The sequence below is a fragment of the Gracilinanus agilis genome, chromosome 5 (assembly GCF_016433145.1).
Source record: "Gracilinanus agilis isolate LMUSP501 chromosome 5, AgileGrace, whole genome shotgun sequence".
In the NCBI taxonomy this organism is placed as follows: Eukaryota; Metazoa; Chordata; class Mammalia; order Didelphimorphia; family Didelphidae; genus Gracilinanus; species Gracilinanus agilis.
The window spans coordinates 198,381,357-198,402,121 of record NC_058134.1 but is presented as its reverse complement, the minus strand read 5'-3'; the positions used below and the strand labels follow the sequence as shown (position 1 = coordinate 198,402,121).

The window sequence follows — 20,765 nt, the reverse complement described above, 5'->3', positions numbered from 1 at the left end:
ATGTTGGGGAGAAAGGACTCGCCTCCCTCATCCTCACCTGTAACATCTGCTGCCAGTAGGGAAGTTGGTACAGGAGCCTTTCTCCGGCCATTCCCTCCCGCTAGGGATGGCATAAAGGGCCCTTCATCCATATCTGCTACTACCACAGATATACAGAGCTGCCTCCTTGAAGGGGCCTTGAAGGAGAATTCTATGTGCCAGACTCCTTACTACCATGTCCTCGCAGACCTGATGAGGACAGCCCCAGACTCTGGGTCCAAGAGCCCTGGGAACAGAAATATTAAATAATGACATTAAAGAAGAGGCATTAATATCTATTTTGCCTCTGTGCCTCAAAGACCATAAAGCTTTTCCATCTGACTCACAGCTGAAAACTTCCACATGTGGTATCTCCTTCAATAGAGTGCAAACGAGAACATTCTATGTGTAGCCTCAAAGGAAAGGATGCACTTAGTAAGCACTTACTAAATGCTTATTTCATTCAATTCATTCATTTTATATTGTCTGATTTGATTCAATAAAATTGTTTTGGGCAGATTTGAACCTGAAAATGCAGAGTACAATATTACATATTTTTTTCCTTCAATAGTCTGGACTTTTGATTTCTAGTATGGGGAATTCCCTTTTTTGGAAAACTCCCCTGTGCTTGCAGAATGCAACTTGTGGGCACTGAGAACTTCAGTGGTCATATAGCCAGTATATTTCAGAAGTCCCCAAATCCAGGCCTTTTTTTATTTCAAAGACAGTCCTCTAATGACAACATCATCCTGTTTCTCATAAATACATTGAGGGGGTTCATTTGGATTAAGGTGATGTTGCCACAGTGAAATAAATGATATTCCTACCATTATTAAAGCTACAGTTCAAAATCTTTCCTTTTAGATTTGACTTCTTAACCCTTTTTGTACCATTGACCATGTTAGCAATCTGGTGAAACCTGAAGATTCCTTAGAACAATGTTCTAAAAGCCCAATATAAAAAATACAGGACTATAAAAGAAACCAATTATATGAAAAAGCAAATTCACAGACCCCAGAATAAGAACCTTGTTTTCAGTAAGGTGTTACTAGCTTATTCTCCTTAGTACAACGCCCCCCCCCAAAAAAAAAACCACATTAATTTTGAAATCTCTTTTGCCATGTTGTAGAGCATTGAGATTTTTACCCAATAAAGAATATGAGGCTATTTCTTCAGGAATAACATTGTTTATTAACAGATGCATTTGTCTGCTAACATCAGCAAATGAGTCTCTTTATAAGCCTCTCTTATAAAGGGAATTGTGTCTTCTCTCTCATAGACCTGACAGCTTGACCCTGGTTAGTGATGTCAAACCTTTTAGAGAAAGAATGCCGATCCCCTCCCCCACCCATCCAGACCACATGCTCTGCCCCTCCCTCCAGAGATCACATGCCATTCCCCTCCCCCCAGAGACCACATGCCATGCCCCGCCCCACCTTCTCCCACACAGGGGAGAAATCGCTCTCATTGGGCTGCTGGGTGGAGGGGCGGGTGAGGCAAGGAATGCCTTCAATGAGTGTAGAGAGGGGGAGGGGAGTGACCCAAGAACTCACCAGCTCTGCTCTTGTGAGCAGCCCACTCCCCTCCCCCCCAACTCCCACAGACTGGTGGGCAGAGAGGTGGGGGATGTGAAAAAATATTAGGTGGGGTGGAGAGGGGGAGGGAGCAGCTCTGCCTTTCTAGTAACTAACTGGGGAGGGGGGCTGCATGCCCACAGAGAACACTCTGTGTGCCATCTTTGGCAGACATGCCATAGGTTCGCCATCACTGCCCTAGGCCCTTCTCTACAGCTTCCTATTCGGGACACTTAGAGAGAGGACGTAGACTAGTACCTCAACCCCTCCTTCATTACTTCCTCACTGGAGGGTTGGGCCTTTGGTAAGATCCTGTAGAAACTGGCACATTCTGCCTGTTTTTTAATGGATTTCATTATGGCTGCTCAGGCCTACCCTTAATCCTTTTATCTTTAACAAAGGCAAAAATCCCAAGCCAATTTGATAGCCTGGGGGAAACTGGGTGTAGCCTCAGTTTAGAATCTGATTGTTTCTGCCTGACCTGAGGGGAGAAATGATTTCACAATTCAGTATTAATTTTCAACAGTAGCAAAAGTCTGATTTTTTTTCAAAACCTTTACCTTGTCTCTTAGAATGGATATTAAGTATGGATTCCAAGAGAGAGGAGCAGTAAGGGCTAGGCAATGGGGGGGTTAAGTCACTGGTCCAGTGTCACATAGCTAGGAAGTGTCTAGGGCCAGATTTGAAGTCAGGACCTCATTATCTATTGAGCCACCTAGTTTCCTCTAAAAGTCTGTTTTTTAACGGAAGAAGTGATTTAAAAAAAATTCACAATGTGATTTCTTTTGAGCATTGTTATTTTACTATGTCTACATTATATTTAATATTTGCTATTACTAGAAAATATTTCAAATATGTAAATATACTGTTATATACAATATACAAATATATTATATATAAATATACCAAATATTGTACACTATATTTAATGAACAAAAGCATCTGTGTTTACTTATGAGTGGGACAGGGATCAGTGGACACCACCTCTTGCAGTAAGTTCACAACCCAGAGTTGAGAGACCAAATATAAGATAGCAGTTTATTCTTTTGAGAAAGGGACATTCCTTGCTTTGGATGTTTGAGGAATGTCAAAGTATTGAGTTCAAAGATAGAATCTTCTACATAGAAACTCCACCCTTCCTCCTTCCCTCCCTCTCTTCATTCTGGCCAGAGACTGGACATAACAGGGATCTTTTTTGACATCTTTAAAAGATAAGTGTTAACTGTTTCACCACTCAAGGCCTTTGAAAGGTGAAGTGGACAGGCCAAGGGTTTTGTTTTTAGAGAAGAGAAGTGTTCTAAAAGAAAGGGAAAATACCAATTTCTATCTAGCTTCTTGAAAATATTGGAGTGAAACACTTATGAGAAAGATACAGATTGTCTCCATTTTCCTGACTTCAGACTCAGTGCTCTTTCCATTGAATCATTTAGCTGCTTCATATGGCATATAATATGTGCAAAATATAAGGGGCATCTGGGGTGTTCTAGGAGAACTAACTCCTCTGATGCAAGGGATTGCCAAGCTTTTTTCAGGGTTGCTCTTCCTCCCCTTTACTGTCCACCTGTCACTTAGCTCTCACCTATGGCTCCAAGAAGCTTTAGCATGCTCTAGAGCCACATCTAAGGAAAACTATCTTGGCAGAAGAGCTAAACCAAGATGAGGGTAACTAATAGGCTTCAAATGCATAGATGAAGACATCTTCAGGTGGAATAGATGGATGAGAATAATTTATTCCAAAGGTTACAAAGGTGGCTGAAGCAGGGACTGTGGAAGGCCTAGAGTTTGGACAGACATCAAGGATACCAAGGTCATCCACTGCATCCAGGGCCATTGCTTAGTCATCCTGATTTTTATGGTGTCACTGAACATCAGTGACTGGAAGAGAGTAAGGCTGACAAGTTTGTATAACTCAGCCTTACTTAAACCCAATTCATGTGCAAATTAAAATATCACCCCTCAATATCAGTGTACTTCTTTTGAAAAACTGTAGGATAAATAACATGTGCTTAATAAGTACTTGTGGCACTGAATAGCAGTAAAAAGTAGTAGTATATAGAAGGCTGGTGCTAGAGTCAGCAAAATCTGGGTTCAAGTTCTTCTTGATACATACTGGCTGTGTGACCACAGGAAAGCCACTTAATTTCTCTGGTTCTCTGGTCCAGAGCTTCTATAATTTTTAAATGGTGAGTTTGTGTTTATATCTTTCACAAAATTAGAACAACAGCTGATCTGTCTTATAAGAAGGTGGTTTACATACAGGAAATTCCCTAACAGTAATTAAGGCTACAACTAGGATAACCAAAATAAATGAGATTGAAAATTGCCTTTATTAATTATATTAATTACATAATATTTAATAACAAATTTGTACAGTACAATTCTATAATGGAAATTAAAAATACAGTAAGAACCTGCTCTAAAGGAAGGGAAAAAAAGTTTCCTAACTGGACAGCAATGTTTCAATTAATTAAAAAGCAGATTTTTAAAAGGTAGAAATTGCCTGTGACATCCTAAATTTTTATCAATAGTACATGCAGTATAAAGCATGAACATTACATATTCACAGCATACATTTACATAGCATATGCTGTATCAATAATATAGCATATATTAATAACATTTTATGGTATAAGCATATTTACTATATCTTTATCAATATATATAACATATACAACTTTGTCAGTAATATAGCATCTTTATAACATTTACATATTATTTCTTTATCAATAATACATCATCCAACAACACTGCTATATGGTGTATAAAGAATTATATTGTATATTATGTAATATACAGTATTATACAAATATAATGAGTAATAACACAATAAATTAGGTATTATTGATAAATTATATATACATATATATAATGATATACAGTACAGTATATAGCCACAGACAGAAAAGGCTTTCAAAGTGCCATACTTAAGGTCTGGAAACTCAAATTACACAGTTACATAATAAGTATTAGAGTGGAGGGATTGGAACTCAGGGCCCCTCGGTTCCACTGCAAGGCACCACCAGAGGCCTCAGGCTATACAACAAGCCCTGATGTTTAAGGAAAATCACAAGCCTTTATAAGGAAAGATACTGGGCGGAAAGGCAGTTGAAGGTTCCCTCTCCCTCCCCCCACCTCCTAATTATTTTCCCTGTAGAGGTTCAAAGTATACTTTGGAAAATTTATAAGTAAATGATCAACAAGCTAAGCCACTTCGGTTGCTATTTTTTCTTAAGATCTTAAGCTCAGCCTTCGACCTTAACTCTCCCTCGGATCTTCTCTTTCTTCTAGCAGCCAGCACAAGGGATAAGAATAAGCGCCTCAGCTGACTGCTCGAAGTACGACAAGTCAATTATATAGCCCAACGGGCGGCTAGGTTATTGACCAATAACCGACCGACCTCTCCCTGGGGTAGGAGGAGGAGCTAATTGTCTCCCTCATTCAAATAAAAAACCGGGAGATTTGCATGGCGAACCAACGGCCGATTTTCTCATTGGCTGGGCGCTCTAGAGGCGTGGCCAATAGCCGGAGGAATGAGCCCCTCCTCCTTTCATTTGCATAACGGCCCCCGCGCGTGCAGGGGAGAAGCGGGTTTGTTTTTGAATCTGCGGAGGCGGTGGCAGCAGCGGCGGCAGGCGGCGCAGAGAGGGGAGTGTGCGCGAGACTGAGGTGACGAGTTTGAGAGACGCCAGTGCGGGGCGGACTGCAGGAAGGAGCTTGGCCCTCCCTGCCGCATCTCCAGCCCCAAAAGGTATATATGGAGCCTAGGGGCTGTTATAACCATAGTTTTCTTCTATTACTATTGTAGTTTCGCAGGGCTGCCCGCATTATGGCGGTCGCTGATGGAGTGTTTGCGCCTGCGCGGTTGCGGAGCTGCGGGCGGCGCTGCATGGGAGCACGTGATCCTGCGGGGTCCGGCAGTAGCTGCAATTGTGCAGCTGCTAGGGCGGTGGCTGCGCAAGCGCAATGTTCATTTTCAAGAGCTAGGGTTGGGTTTTTTCTTTTTCTTTCTTTTTCTTTTTCTTTTTCTTTTTTTTTTTGCTGGACGCCATTATGTTCTAGATTTTCCCCCCCGCCTTTCTGAAGCATTGTCTATCTGTCTTGATACCTTTGGAGAAATTCCTATCTTGAGGTTACTGATTTTCAAGAGAATACTTTTTGTCTTAGGCTCTTTTCTCAAACAATGAACCTGGCTTCTTGTAAAATATAGCACACATGGTTCTAGATTATTAGTTAATTTTGGGATTATTGTTGAATTTAAACTTTTAAAAAACAAGTTCTTTAATAATTCATTATAAAAAAGTTAATGGGATGAGTTCTGGAAAATAAGTAATGCTTTTTGCCTAAAGTATTTAAAAAAACAACTTGAAACTGAGAATTTTGCAAATGTTTGTTTAACCCTGTCTATAAGTGATGATTTTCTGAATATGAAGCTTTCTTATGGAAATGTGACAATGTAATTTTAAGAAAATATCTTACTACATTGACAAATTTTTTTAGTTTTCCTGAGTTCTTCAGATTTATATAGCTTTTAATGAAGGTTTCATTTGAGTCAGTTTAGTCAATTTGCCTCTGAAATTACATTTGATCATTTCGATTTTTTCTTTCTCTTTTATCTTATAATTTATCCAAATTTAATACCATAGCTTATTTTTACTTTATCACCTTAAGTTTTTAATATTAGCATTAAATAATATGTTAATATTTTATTTTGTGATAGTATGTATAAGTGGGCATATTTGTTTTGTAAACTTTAAATCTACATACACAAAGTGGAACTTTTGGCAAGGCCTCAGAGAAGAAAATAATAGAGTGAACATCAATGAAATGCTATAGAAATCAGAGATTTAGGACTGAATCACTTTAACTGGCATCTGACCCTATCTTCCCCTTTTATTGTTAAGGAAATTAAGACCTAGAACGTTAAATGACTTACCCAAGGTCACTTGGCAAATTGTAAAATTTGAATCTATGTCTCAGGCTTCAGGACTTTTCCCATGTAACTACTGGACTGCATTTCAATTGATTTTAATACTTTTATATATAAACAGCTTAAAGAAACAACCATTGAGATGAACATTTGTAAATATATTGCTGATTATTTCTGATTCTATAGGATTATTGTGTGCCTTAAAACATCATTGTTTTAATGAACTGTCAGTGGAGTGACTTAAAATTATTCTCCCACACTGTGGAAATATTGGTCTTAGATAATTTTAGTAACTTTAAATCTGGTAAACATTAAGAATAAAACCATCTAATTGATATACAGAGACCTAGATTTGTATCAGGTTGGTGTTAAATAAGGAAGTGGTACATGTTTAATCATTCAGACTAACAGTAACAGATGCCAAAAACAAATAGAAAAATAGAGGAAAAAATAAACTAAAACAATTGAAATTTCTTCTGGTTGCATATTTTAAATTGATGTTATGCAAAGTAAGTCAGGTGACAGAATATGAGAATGGAACTTGTCTTTTTCTTAGAACAATTCAACAAATATTTAACCTTCTTCCTAGTTAGGACTTAATTTACACTTACAGGACAATACTGCAAAATTCTTTACCCTTTTTTCTTTCCCCAATAGAACTGGTATTTAATCTTGTCTGTAAGAAATCTTCCTGTATGTGTTTTGAATTTATAAATAATTGCATTGTCACATTTCATTTATTGGAGTCTAGAGAGACCTGGGTTCAGATCTGGCCTCTTGACATAATGTTGATTTTGCACAACAACCTCTCTAAGTCTGTTTACTTATATGTAATATGGGAGTAACAAATTACTTGTATTTTTCTCACAGTGTTGTGAGAATCAAAGGAAATTACATAAGTAAATTTGCATGCTATTATTTAAAATGATTTTTTTAGAAAAACCAAGGGATTTTAAAAGTGTAAATATTTTAGGAGAGTTGAATATATATTTTAAAACTGCATATTAGGTTAATGTTGAGATTGATTTTAAAGTGAACAAAAATTTAAATTGAAAACATGGGGGTATAAGCTTTAAAGTATTTGATAATGAAAAATTCATACGCATTTTCCCTATTTCTTTTTGAATGAGGAAAATAATATTACATAAAATTTAAAAATTAAGTGATCTTTCTTACAATACCTTTTATTGTCTCACTATTTAGTCAGCCCTGGCTTTTAAAGCCCTTCAAAACCTTGCACACACTGATCCTTTCGGCCTCATTATGCATTACAACCCTTCCTTCACTCTGTGCTCTTGCCATATTGCCTTCTTGTTTGTCACACACTGCACTCCATTTTTAGTCTCTGTGCCTTTTGTGCTGTCCTCCATGCCTGGAATGATCTTCCTCCTCACTTTTCCCCTCGTAGAATTCCTTTTATGTCTTTTAAGACTCAGCTTAAACATTTTATGTGTAGCCTTTCCTGATATTCCCTACTCTCATTGCCTTCCTTTTCCTAAACTACTCTGCATTTATTGTTACTTTATATATGTGCTCTGCGCTCTCCTGTCAGGTCCCACCCCCAACCCCGTCCTTGAGTAGGGACTGTTTCATTTTTGTCTTTGTTTGTAGTTGAGCGTAACAGTATGTGAAAGGGAATAGCAAGATGAGGTAAAATAGAGTGAAACCAGATTATGGAGGGTCTTTTGAAGATTGAGGATCTGGAATTTATAAATATGTGGCATTTAGTGCATATAGTTTGTGTGCTTAGTAAATATATGTTGATTACTGTCCTTCCAGTAGCATGGGATATTCTTTTCTGTAATGTTCTTAGTTTGTCTAAATGGAATTTCATTTTAATTACAGAAATAAAACAACCCTTTGTAGTGTGAATAGAACAAGTTTGTGAGTCAGGTGTCTGCTCTGGAGTTGGTATGGCCTTGGATAAGTCATTTCACATCTATGGATCTCAGTTTTTCAATTTCTAAAATGAGAGGATTTAACTAGATGTTCTCAAGTCTCTTCACAGGTCTGAAACAATGATTCTATCTCAAAAATTTAATGTCATTCTTTGCTAGTTTAAGAAATGAGAATCTTTTTATTTGAAGCACAGAAAACAAATAATTTGTGATAGATTATATATCTTGCTCTCTGTATTTCTTTGTGCTTTGAGAATGAAGTGCTTATTGAATGCCTTAAAGTGTAATCTCTTTTCAATTCTCATGACCTCTCTGTATCATTTAATTCTCTTAACCCTACCTTTTCTTCCTACATCCTCTATTCTCTGGCTCTTCAGGACTTTTTTCTATTTTTTTTAACCCTTTTACTACTTTGCTGGATTATCATTCATGTCCACACTCCCAGCTGTAGGTATATCAATCTCAAGGTTGTCTCTGGATTCTTTATTTTTTTCCCCATTTATACTTGCTTTGTCAGCTCCCATGGGTGCAATTATTTATGCAAAGGATTCTCAGATCTATATATAGTACTACTCTCTCTAGTCCTGGACATTATTGTTTATTTTTTCCTTTTTTGCTATTTCCTACTGGTTGTTCTTTAGGCACCTCACCAGTTTTTAAGCCTTGAGAGTCATCCTCAACTCTTCACTTTCCCCTACTCCCATATTCAATCAGTTGTCAAGTTTTGTGTTTTTTATTCTAACATCTCACATCCATTCTTTTCTCCCTACTTGAACAGTCACTACCTGACATCCTCCAACCCCACACCCCAAATTCTCTTACCTGGATTAAAATAGGAATTTTCTAGTTGGCCTTTTCCTTCTCCAGTCCATCTTCCACTCAGTTGCCAAAATAATATTCCTGAAACCCAGGTCTGACTGCCCAAGAACGACTTATATCAATTCTTTCCTGGTATAGGTGCCTGCATATGTAGGCTCTTAAAAAATACTTGGTTGATGTTAAAGAAGAGAGTTCATAGGAAATAAGAGATTAATTAATGGAGGATGGTAGAACTGGACTTGAGGAGGTAGTTTGACCTTCAATAATAGATGAAATTAAAATAGGTAAAAAGAGAGTACAGGGACAATTCTGGGCATGAGGGACAGCTAGTACAAAGGCTTGGAGATGAGAGATGGAGCATTGTATAATAAGAACAAGTAAACCAGTATGACTGGACTGTGTAGTGCAAGGAAGTGAGTACTATATAAGAAAACAGGAAAGGTAGGAAGGAGCCAGATTGTGAAGAACTTTAAATAGAAGTCAAACTGCATTTTATATTTGATCCTGGAGATAGTAGGGAGCCATTGAAATTTGAGTAGAGGTGAGGAGAATGACAAAAATTGAGGAGATCAACTTGTGTTGGCCAGGGAGAAAGATGTAAGGTAGGGAGACCCAAAAGGAGGTATTACAATAGTCCAGGAGAATAATGATGAGGACTGACTAGGGTGGTCACTGTGTGAATGAAGTTGTTTCATGACTTGGACCATAACTCTCTATGGGCTTTTCTTGGCGAGGATATTGGAGTAGTTTGCCAATGTTCTTCTCTAGTGGATCCAGGAATCCTTTTGTCAAGCATTGAGGTTAAGTAATCTGCTCAGGGTCAACACAGCTAGGAAGTATGAGGTCAAGTTTGAATCTGAAGTCTTTCTGACCCTAGACCCAGCACTCTATCCACTGAGCGACCTAGCTGCCTCCTTGGTATACAGAGGTTAAATGTGAATGGAGAGCCTGGGGCAAATAAGATGTGGAGATAGAAATAACAAAATTTGGCAACTCTTGATTATATATAGATGGCAGTTAGGTGCTGAGGTTGACACTGGGATGGCAGACACAGGCATCTAGGAGAATGGTAGCGTCTTCAACAGTAATAAGATTTTGAGGGAAAGATATTTTGAATGTATTGAGTTTGAGATTTCCACAGGACTGGATATCCAGTTTGAAATGTTCAGTAGTTGGTAAGGCTGGAAATAGACATCTGGAATTCATCTACATACAGCTCCTAGTTGAATTTTGGATCTTGATGAAGTCATCATCAATAATCATTTAAGTGCCTACTATTCTTGACACCTGCCCAAGACAGAGCCTTTGAGCACAGCTACAGTTAATGAATGCTGGTAGTAATCCAGCAAGAACTCTTAAGGAGAGGCCAGACAGAGAAGGAAAACCAAGAGCAATATCAAGAAGCCAAAAAAGAGCTGGGCTCAAGTTCCTCTTCTAATAACATTCTACCTATATGAATCTGGGAAAATTAAAGTTTCAATGCTCCAGGAAAAATGTCTAATGTCTTAAATTCAATATGTCCAAAACAGAACTCAGTATCTCTCCCATAAACTCTAGAGAGCAACATCATCCTCCAGTCCCTCAGGCTTGCAACCTTAGGAGTTGTCCTCATTTCTCACTCTCACTCCTTCCTATCCAATCTGAGGCCCAAACCTGTCAATTTCATCTTTGCAACATCTCCTCAATGCTCCTCCTCCTCCTCTCCTCCGCCACCATCCCAGCGCAGACCCTCAGTATCTCACACCTGGATTATTACAATAGTCTGCTGGTGTGGGTCTGTCTGCCTCATTTCTCTCCCCACTACAATACATCCTCCACCTAAGTGCTTTCCCTAAAGTACAGATCAGATCAGATCAGGTTACTCCCCTACTCAATAAATTCTACTGGCTCCCAAAATGCTCTGTTTAGCATTCAAAGACCTTCATAACTTAGCCCCCCCTCCTACCTTTCTAGGGATGCTGGCCTCCTGGCTTTTTTTCATAAACAAGGTACAATATATTTCAGCTACGGGAGTTTTCTCTGACTGTTCCCCATGTCTGGAGCACTCTCCCACTTCGACCACTAACTTCCATGCTTCCTTTAAGTCTCATTTAAAATCTCATCTTTTACCTTCCAAAGCGCCCAGTCTGTTAATGATTTTTTCCTATTTATCTTTTATATAGTTTGCTTTGTGTATGCTTGTTTGCATATTGTCTTCCCCATTAGATTGCAAGGCCTTTTAGGTCAGCGATTGTTTTTGTGTATTTTCCCCATCCCACCGTAGCATTTAGCTGGCACCTAGTTTGGTGCTTAATAATTAATTGTTTATTGATTGAATTAAGACTATAGGTTGTAAAGCAGTTATTGGTCAGTACTAATAGATGAAATCTCTTCACTAGACATTACCTACAATGAATGAAATCACAGGTCTGAATGAAAATAAAAATGCTGATTTGTCTCTTTTTAAGAGCATGTGAGGTTACATTAGTAACCTGAAAAATGTGTAGTTATGTGGCACTCTGGTCTGAACTGTATCATTCTATATAGTTGGGGTTATCAAAATTATATATATTTTAATAGTTTTTCTTAAGATTATAATTTAATCAGTTTTTAATCTTCTAAAGCATACCATGATTTGGCATGGATAAAACATGCATTGGTGAGTTGGTTTAGGTTAGTTTGAGAAGATTCTTCATCAAAGCCAATGCTTCCACTTTTGGTGCAGATGGCTATGCATTTGTGCTTTTTTATCCTGTATGATTAAAGTCTTCATTCTATAAATTCCTAGGTCCACCCAATCAGCTTAATAAATCTTTCTCTGTTTGAAATTGCATGTTGAAATTGCATGTGTACTGATGCAGCCAGTGCTCATTGCATATATAATGTGTGTATGTGTTGGGAGTTTTTTTTTTTGCAGTTCTTATTCAAGTTCCTGCCCACTTCCCTCTGCTTGTCTATGTCCTCCTACCCATACCTATGAAACCCATCACCTTTTCACGTCATACATATTTCAAGGTATCTTTTTTTATATTGGCATCTAAATTCTTTGAAAGTGGTGTGCCCTCATCTACTTGGGCCCATAATGTATCATTTTATTGCCTTTTGGGTGATGTGCAGCTAGAATATGGTATTTATATTTTGTAGCCAGATATCACCAAAGAATATTGATGTTTAGAAGGTGACTTATATGGGTAGGTTATTTAAAAAAAGATAGTCCTGGCCATGTAGCTCTATGCTTTGAAAAGTATAAAGCACTTATTCACATTTGAAATACTTTTATTCTTATGACATAGGCAGTTTTCTTCCTATGTGATTTAGGCAGGCAGAAAATTTTGACACATCTGCACGTCTGATGCTCAGTAGCTTTTGAATCAATTTCCTGTCAGCTCCCTCCACTTTTTGACAGTGGAAGGTCAGCTTCTTCCTGCCAGTCATAGAAATCATGGAGTGCCACTTCCTTCTAAAGTTCTCTCTCATTTAACTCTTGATTAGTTACAGTAGTTTAGGCATTCTTTAAAGCCCTTCTGAATGACTACTTATTATATTCAGTGAGTATTGATTATTTCCTCTGTGCAAGCTGTGGGTCAGTACTGTGGAAGATACAAAGAAGGCAAGTTTCTGCTTGCAATGGGAGAGAAGATAATGTAAAGTTAGAGCAAAAATGAGAGTTCTTACACTAAAAACATCTACCTCAACCCCTGTTTTTACCTACATGGAAACCCATAGATTTAGTAAAGGGGGTGGTTCTTTGAGCCTAGGTCTTCCTGCCCTATTTTTAAGTTGCTGTCTGCATGTGTTGAGGAGTCCACATAGGAATTTCCTGTGCCAGACTCTCCACTGCCATCACTACTCCTTTCTCTTCTCTTTTTCTCTCCTAACATTTATTAGAAGCCTACTACATACCAGGCTCTGTCCTAGGCATTGGTGATACAAAGACAAAAAATGACATAATAATAATCCAATGTTTTCCAGGAGCTTTCATTTTTCTGAAGGAGACCTGTATATATAAAATAAATTCAGGTCACTTCTCAGGAGAGAGCATCAGCATCTATTACCAAGGAATTGGAAAGGTCTCTTACAGTGTTTGAACTGTCTCAAAAAAAAGAATGGAAGGATTCTGTGAAGTTGGTTGATGCAAATTTAAATGGGGAAATGGAAAGCCAATGTGAGAAGCAGAGAAGGTCATTTTGGCTGGATCTCTTCTTACAAGACTCAGAAAATAAGTTGAAATCTTCTTTTTTTACTTTTGTACAGTTTTAATAACTAAAGGGCAGAATGATAGTTTGGGATTTTATATTTTAACATAGCACTTCCTATAATGCTAGGTTGCCATATGTTTTTATAATTTATTAGAAGAAATGAAAGTATTGTTTCTATTTTTACCTTTGACATAAACAATAAGTGAAGTAATGATTTGGTCTTAATTTTTCTTAAAAGTTTTTTTTTAAAACTTTTTATATTTTACCTATATCTCTCACTGGAACTGGCAAGATTCCTGTTAAATTTTCAGTGTAAGCATTTGCACTTAAGAAATCAGCAAATGCTACAAATGAACTTGTTTTATTGTTTTAATGATTTGTCTAGACTTAAGAAAGTTATGGAGAAAATAATACAAATTAAACTTAAAAGTGTGTGGAGAATGGAGCCAATTAAACATTTACCAGTAAACCTTTACCTATTTATTTTCTTCTAGAGAACTATACCTTGTGATAAATTATGAAGAAAGGAATAAAGAAAAAGTTTCACAAAACTCAATACCAAAAGAAATTTCCCATATATTTATGGGCCCCTACTTTGCAGAAGGTGCCTTCTCATGCTATTTTGGGGCCAAATGTGGTCACATTATAATTTTGAAACATTCATTTTTAATTGGTTAGGTATTATTTCCTTTTCCATTATTGTTTTTATTATAAATACTATTTTCCTGCTTCTGTTTATTTCTCACATAAATGTTTCCCTGCTTCTTTGTATACATCTTCTTATGGCACACAAGTAGTACTCTCATACCACAATTTATTTCCCAGTCAATGCTAATTGACCCCCTCATCTCCCCTCTTATTTTTTTTTTTGCTGCCACAAAGAGTGTTTCTCTGAAAATTTTATGTGGCTTTTTGGCATTGTGACTTCTTTTGAATATATGCCTCACTTTAGTTCACCGTGTCTAGATGTTTTAGTCTCTTTATTTGTGCAGTTTTTTCCACAGTATAGTAATTGGACCAATTCACAGCTCCACTAACAATGCAAGTGCTGTTTTCATTATTTCCTTCAATTTGACCTTTTAAAGTCTTTGCCAAATGAAGTGAAACCTCAGAGTTGTTTTTGAGTCAGATTTCTCAAATTTTAGCTGTTTGGAACAAATTCTCCTGGTTGTTCTAGATAATTTGTTATTCTTGAATATCATTGGTCTTAATTTCCAAAGCAATTAGATTTCCTTAAGATATATAATCAGGTTTCCTGACTGGAATATGTCTGATAGTAATAGAACTATGTACATAAAAATAATAAAACTATTTTCATAATGATATTTTCTGCATATAATAAACATCCAGTTAGTGCTGAGTTGAATCAAACATGAGTAAATTTAGAGTGTTACAATATTTTTTTATTTTTTGGTGATACTTTCTTACTGTTATGGAGCCCAGAGGTTTTTTCTTGGTGCTTATTATCTGGGCTAGACAGGTTATAAGCTTCATGCAGCTTATTTAGCATTTAACAATGCAGGCCTTTGTTAAAAAGAAAGGAAAGTTGCTAGGACAAATTGTTTATCTTTTTGGAGGAAGGAGTACAGGAATGGAACAAAGGGCCCTAGGGAGAGTGGGCCACTTTCATCTGGGTTGAGGGCATAAAATTGACTTTTTAAAAAATACCTTTTTGGGAAATGATTTGGCCAGGAAGGTGTGGTAGTGGCTTCTTAGTTTTGATATCATATCTATGTGTTATCTCAAATCCGAAATTTATAAATATCTATCATACTGTTAACCAATTCTCAGTTTGATGGAGTTCAGAGAGAAATAGTCTCAAGACACATTGTTATCTTGCTATTCTCCTTTTGTATTTAATATCCTGCTATTTTTCTGGTGGACAAAATTACCCCTTTTTGTAATGTAATAAAGATATTAGAATGTAAAATTAATCTATAAACTCACCGAAAGCATCTTTAGGACAATCCTTAGTGCAAAAAGGATGATGGAGGTACTGTGTACTTTATACTGTTCCCACACAGTTTTGACTTTTGCTAGATCTCTGCTTTTGAAGCTTTTCGTTCCACTTAGCTTGGTGACATTTATTTAAAATATTCTTAAATTTTTATGGTTTTAGCTGGCAAGAGTTCTCTCTTTGGTAATGCCCTAATTTCAGTATAATTTGTCGAATTATTATTAACCTTTCTGTGGTACATTTTTGTCTTAACATTTGAGCATGAAATTGCCTGACAACATAAAATAAGCAAAGTCAAATTTTAAAAAAATTAAGAAAATTGACAGTGCTTTGAACTTTTCTAACCAATTGATATATTATTCTCCCATTAATTTTCTCTTGCTTTTTATTTCATATTAGAACTAGATTTTGTTATCATTGATGTTGCTTCACCTATTTTCTTTGGAGAAAGGAAGGCAGAGAAATAATTTAGCTTTCGTTTAAAATAATTTTGGTTAAGTGTTGGGTCGAAATACTCAAATTCCTGGCTGGAATTTTTTTTCTTAGAAAGAATCTACAGAATATTCATTTGGGCATCTGCAAAATTTTGAAGAAATCTCAACCAAGGAATTAAATAAGCAAAATGAGAGATATCAAGGTTATCAAAGTTGAGCACTTAAGAGTTGAGTTGGATAAAGGTGGAATAAGTGGTAGTTCTAAACGGATAGTTTAGATAACTAATTGGATGTCATGTTGTTACAGCTAAAGACAGTTTCTTACATGATTCTTTAAGATACCATTGGTAGTTCTATAATAGACTTTTTGAAGACCTGTTTTCAAGTTATGTCTTAACACTGACTAGCTGATGACAGCTGTTATGTAGTTTATGTTTCTGTAGATCTTTCAACTATATGAAGTTTTTACCTCCTTTATTCCTAAAGGTTTTCTTGAAGAAATATATGGCATGATTAATTTTTGAAATGGACGAACTTCAAAAATTGGTAAATTAACCTATGTTAGTCAGCAAAAGACCTAAGGAATAATGATAAAGGTGTCAAGAATCTGAGAAAAAAGATGCTTTTAAAGATCCAAAATGAATGGTTAGAGAACATTCTGGGACAAAAAAATTTTTTTTTCTATAGCAGGAGTGGGCCAGAACTAGATTGTGAGGGAGAGAGAGCGGGAAAGAAGAAAAGATACATGTCAGTAACTCTTAATTGTTGTATTAATCCAAGCAGATTTCTAATCATATTGAACTTCAACAATGAATATGGCAATGTCCAATGGGGTCACCGAATATGGACTTAAAAAAAAGTATGATGAACTTTTTAATGTTCAAAATTCATGGAACATTTTCTATCCCACTGTAACGATTATCTTTATAACTGATATATATTGATTATAAAAGAAATGATGACCACATAAATGATCAATTGAGAATTTAAACTCTGTAAACCTTAAAATATAACATGAATGTTAGCTATTATTATAGTTTTTAACTTCTGTTTTATTAATTATAACAGAATCCATTTACATTTGGAAAATCACAATACATATTTATCCTATTGAATGATTTCATATTTAGTTGAAACTAAATAAAATAACAATGATGTGTACATGGATTTAGATAACCATAGGCTGCGAACACTGCCATAAAGTTTCTCTAGCTTTTTAAGGAATTTTAAATTGCTTTATTCCCATTTTTCTTACATAATTTTTCAGTTTTAAAAATTTAAAGAGTTTAAAATTTGCTGTGGCTGTAATTGGTACTATTTTTGCCTCTTTTTGTATTTCTAGTGCTTTGGCAGATTGTAAACACTTGATTACTACTTTCCCTGGTAGTATAGCTGTTTGAACAATTGTGAATGATTACAGATTTTGCTGACCAATTATTTCTAAGCACTTGATTTTAGAATTTTTTACAAAAAAGATTATGATCATTATTCTCTTTGAGTTCAACGATAAGTATTTAATTTCATTTTCTGGTTATATTTAATGTGCTTGAATATAAAAACCATTCTTGTTAATGTGAGCAATTTTCTGAGTAAACATTTTTAAGTTCTATTAAAATTTTAAAAGTTACACATTTGCCTTTTAAAAGTTAAAAAATTAAAAATTAAAATAGTTAATTAAATTAATAAATATAAGTTTGTTAACATGCCAGAGCTATAAGAAGGAGACAAACTAGAAAGGTTCCTGGAAATTATGATTCCAATAAATTTGGGTCTTATCCATATTATGTGAATTTGCTTAGTAGAAATTTTTGGAATTTCTAAATGTATCTTCCTATATTCCAAAAATCAGAATTTTAGGAAAATGGTAGAAATTTAGGAAATTTTCTAAATATTTAGAATTGATGTGATACCTCAAGTTTACTAAATTTGGCAGGGTTTCAGACTGATTTAGGAGATAATATTCTGTTGATGATCAGTGCCCTATTTTGTATTGTCATTGTATATCAGAGATTGTCATGGAAAAAGGACCTTAGATTTTATGTAACCCAACTCGTTCCATAAGAACATCCTCCAAGAAGTATGCAGTTGGGCCTTTAGTAAAGTGCTTCTAATGATTAGGCACTCATTAATTGATGATGAAATTCATTCTATTTTTTTTAATAGATCATCTAGTCTTTCTTAGGTTGAGTCAAACTCTTACCTCCTTTTGATTTCTGTTGATTCTTCTTGTTTCTGCCCTGTGGGTCCAAAAAGAATAAATTAGCCTCTCTTCTATATAAACTGAAAGTTGATTTATAGTTTAGGTAATTTTAAACCTGTCCTACCCCACCAAGGATAAATAAAAATCTCTAGTTTTTCTTTTAACCAGTCCTGATTCTCATTCTGTAGAGTTGTACCATAGTAATAAATCCAGAGGTGGTAAGATACACAATCATAGTATATAAAGTGAGAAGTTTTGTTGTTGAGTCATTTCAGTTGCTTCTGATACATTACTTTTTAGTAAATTCACATTTTTAAATGTTAGAAAAATCTGCTTTCTGCCTTGCCAAGGGTATTAATAATACCTGACTAGTATTAATTTGTAATAATTTGTGTCATGATGAAGACCCAAAACTTTTGATGCACACATGGGATGGTATTTTCAAACCCTGCCTAAAGCACAATAGTGATCAGAACTATAAATTCTTAAGAATTGGAAGGAATCTTAAAGGTAATTTTTTCTAACTCCTACCTGAACAAAAATTCCTTTTACAGTATATTTAATAATTAATAACTTAACCATCCTTAGCTTGAAGAACTCAATTGGGGAATTCACTGCCTCCAAAAGTAGCCCATTACCTTTTTTGGATAGCTTTTAAGTGTTGTGAAGTTTTTTTGTTGTGACAAATTAAAAATAAAAAGCCTTTCTGCATCTTCTATCCATAGTTTTAAAGCCTCTGGGATCTGATTCCTCAGTGGGATCAGCAGCCATTGGCACTTTGCCAGCACAACCACAGATGCTCCAATGGTATCAATTCTTTCCAAAGTCATCATGTTATTCCTTCAACTATGAAAGCTATCCAACAAGTAGTAAAGATCCACTTTAGATTGTAAGATTAGAAGGAAAGGGAAAGACTTACCTCCAGTGCCTAGGATGTTTGTTTCCCCCACAATATTTTGTGTATAGGTGTTAAATAAACATTTATTGTTTGAATCCTGTGTCCTATTGTAGTAGCAAAAACCAGACAGTACTGACAGGAGAAGAGGACTTATATCTACAGCAGGAGAAGGAAAAGGATATAATGGCAGTGAGAAGATCCTAGAATATCTCCTTCAAATCAAATGACATTGTTTGTAAAGCACTTATTGGCACAGGAGTTTAGCAAATATTTTCCCCTCCCCCATGTAAAAAATGTTAGCAAATCAGTCAACAAACCTTTATTAAGAGCTTACTATATGTCAGCTATTATGCAAGATGTAGGGAACACAATAAGAAAAAAAAAAGCGGGAAAGTAGCCTTTAATAAAGCAACTTGGGTTGCTTTCCTGAAAAGAAAGACTCAGAAGCAAATAGATTTACTTTTTCAATTTACATTGGAAAAATATTTGTGGAGAAAGAGCAAGATGTTTTAAAGTTTCTGGTAATTTTTTATTATGATGATTAAAATATTCTGAAAAGCTCTACTAAATAGAATTCTGAAGTTATTTAGCAGGCTTGTCATCATGTTTTTTTTAAAACCCTAATCTTTTGTCTTAGAATAATTATTCTGTATCATTTCTAAGGCAGAAGAGTGGAGTGGTAAGAGCTAGGCCAGTGATAATGGACCTTTTGGAACTTTTTAGGGACCCTGTGCCATGCCCCACCCCCAACTGCATGCTTTGCCCCCTGGCTGCATACAGTGCCCGCCCACTCCTGTGTTTTGGGATTTGGAGTGGGGGCTGGGGCTGGGCTACAAGCTGGCCAAGCCGGTGCTGAGCTCCACAGGAAGGTTACAGTGCCCCAGTTGGAGGGGTTGGGGTGGGGGAGTGGGAGTGGGGAGGGTGGGATCAGGCTACTCACACTGGACTGGCTTCACTCTGTCCCTGCTACAGTGGAGGGAGGCTAGAATGCCTCCCCCCTTGCATTTGGGGGTGGGGCCAGGGGTTAGCGCATTCCCACAGAGAGGTCTCTGTGTGCCATCTTTGGCACATTTGCCATAGGTTCACCATCATAGGGCTAGGCAATGGGGGTTAAATGACTTCACCCAGGATCACACAGCTAGGAAATGCCTGAGGCTGAATTTGAATCTAGATCCTCCTCACTCTAGGCCTGGCTCTCTATCCACTATCATAGTTACTCTAAAAGCTTCAAAGACTATATCTAAAACTATATCAAGTAACTTAATTTGGTCTTATGATCTTTTAGAATAAAGGGAAAAGAATCTGCTATTAGTAGTACATAATTGGATTCATAATCTATTTTAGCTTGACCAGAGTTGTATTTAGAATAAAGCAAAATGGGGTATTACTTCTTCCCATCTCCTCTCCCCACCCCCATGGGTGGAGTTGGACGAGCAGTGTTTATCCCATGGAAATATCTGGTAGTTAGGGAGAGAGATCCAAGGATTTAGAGGTAGTTGGGAATTCTGAGATTTGTCTCCAGAATTTTCATTTGCTTAAGAAAAAGACCCAGAGGGGTTAAATAACTTGCCCATGGCCACATAGGCATTCATACCCATCTTCTTTTTATTTGTTAATCCAGTCCTTTTTACATGATACCACAGTGCCACCCGTCTTTAGTGTTTCACAGAATGTCCCTTAAAATGTGTTAGCTGAATGTTATATCTTTATATTACTTATGTGGAGTCACCTATGATAGTGGGACATACAGGGTTTACAAGATGTACTACCTTTGCTCCCAAAGGAGAATGGTGACTAATTGTTCATCCTCCTATCCAGGGATACATTAACTTCTTTGTGCTTTCTTCCATCTTAGGGGAAAA

General features: G+C 36.4%; 1 protein-coding gene across 2 annotated transcripts in view; it reads left to right on the top strand.

Annotated features, from left to right (window-relative positions):
• The first annotated feature begins 5,164 nt into the window (after positions 1-5,164).
• Positions 5,165-20,765, top strand: part of LOC123249305 (activating transcription factor 7 interacting protein) — a 139,224-nt gene continuing 123,623 nt past the window's right edge. For both annotated transcript variants that reach the window (XM_044678298.1, XM_044678297.1), the window contains exon 1: positions 5,165-5,340. The gene's annotated coding sequence lies outside the window, so the exon portion shown is untranslated. The remainder of the gene's footprint in view (positions 5,341-20,765) is intronic.